The following is a 1,696-nucleotide window of genomic DNA, read 5'->3' as shown; positions in this document are numbered from 1 at the left end:
GTGTCTCTCCTGTGCGTGTGGCTTTATCGGCAGTGTCCGAAGGGCGGTTTTACAACACAGCGGGAAGTCTCGGCAGCAGAGAGGCAACAGCAACTCATAAGTGCGGTGGAATAACAACCGGGCGAGTCTCCGCGGATTTCAGGGCTTATTGTAATAAATCAACCGAGTGGAGGCGCTGATTGCTTAGGTGTGGTGACTGTAAGGATCAGAGGCTGTGTCAAGGACTATCTGAAGCTGTCTGAATTATCACTCGCAAGAGACGGCCTTTATGTAAATCTAAGGCAATAGTGAGCTTTCATTCCAAGTGCATAAGGAGGGCGGAGTTTAGTGAATAATTGCATAACTTTAATAACTCGTTTGATAAGAAAAATAGTCTAGGCGATAAACCCGTTGGAGAAGCTTGTCCTGTTGTCATGGTCCGCCATGACAGTCTCGAGGTGGCAGACTAGAGAGAACTTTACAAGTTATATAATTAGGGTTTTTTGATATTATGTGCGGAGTGTGCATATTAGTTACGGATACATATGTAGAATATTAATGTAATAAACGTTCATATAAAATATATTAAACGTTAACAGCGATACGTATGATTCACATTAGTCATATATGAAGTCATATATAAGAGAACTGAATACACTAATTCGATGATAAGATTATATGCTGACAATAGCAAAAACTGACGACAGCATTAATGGGCGTTGACAATGACCCTTCGCTCGATCACGCTAATCCTCAGTTTCCGCTACAAAAGGCCAGGCAAGGTGTTGTGGGTCAGGTAGTTACAAGCCAAGATCCGAGTTTTAAACTTTGTCAAAATTCGCATAACCAGTGATTAATAAATAGGTTTTTCTTACATATTTACTTCATTATTACTGTCTTTTAAGGATACACATAAAGTCTCTAAAGATTTGTGATAGATTGTATGCGCCACATTCACGTGCAACAAATTCCAGGACACCATCATGCATGGATAATTTAACTCTCGTTCGCTCACACATTCATCGTGTCTGTTTACACCTGAACGATATCCCGCATTCTCGATTAAACATTTAAGCCCAGGTTAATGCCCCTCGACACTGAACTCGACTTTCTTGCATTTTACATATTGCTGTCAGGATTAGAAACATATATTTGCAGTTTCTGAATTTCCATGTTGATATCACATACACTAATTCCATCCACTATTATCGGGGTTACTGCAATGCTGACATCCTTTGAAAAACACTCGTGTAATTTTCCTGATTTCTGTGCTTATGATAGGGACCATTGTTTAAATTTTTAATATCGTTTCCATTAAATACGCTTGCCATTTTATATATCTATTATCCTGTTCTATATAATGGACCCATTGATATATTTTACATTAATACATGTCATTTCACTTGCTACACATATATCAACTCACCCATATAGGTAAATGCATATAAGTACGTTCACAGCTCCACCGCTACGAGTATACACAGTGCTCTATACTGACGCGAAACTTCCTGTCATATCCGTTACTGATACCCTTAGACCAATGTTATACTGTTACAGAGAGACTGCCTTCATCATCTCCCTTCTTGGTGGTCAGTCTTCACTCCAACGTGATTTCTGTGCATGTTTGGCAAATGGAGAAATCAAGACATCAAGGCTATGTTTCTATATCTCCTAAGATCTACATTTATCATACTCTTACAGGGACTAAACTCCTGGG

At 39.3% G+C, this 1,696-nt stretch overlaps 1 protein-coding gene across 1 annotated transcript in view; it reads right to left on the bottom strand.

Annotated features, from left to right (window-relative positions):
* LOC119586971 (phenoloxidase-activating factor 3-like) overlaps nt 1-1,696 on the bottom strand; it is a gene marked incomplete in the record, with an annotated part of 8,764 nt that overhangs the window by 3,826 nt on the left and 3,242 nt on the right.

The sequence above is a fragment of the Penaeus monodon genome, chromosome 22 (assembly GCF_015228065.2).
Source record: "Penaeus monodon isolate SGIC_2016 chromosome 22, NSTDA_Pmon_1, whole genome shotgun sequence".
NCBI lineage: Eukaryota > Metazoa > Arthropoda > Malacostraca > Decapoda > Penaeidae > Penaeus > Penaeus monodon.
This window is presented reverse-complemented; position numbering and strand designations above follow the sequence as displayed.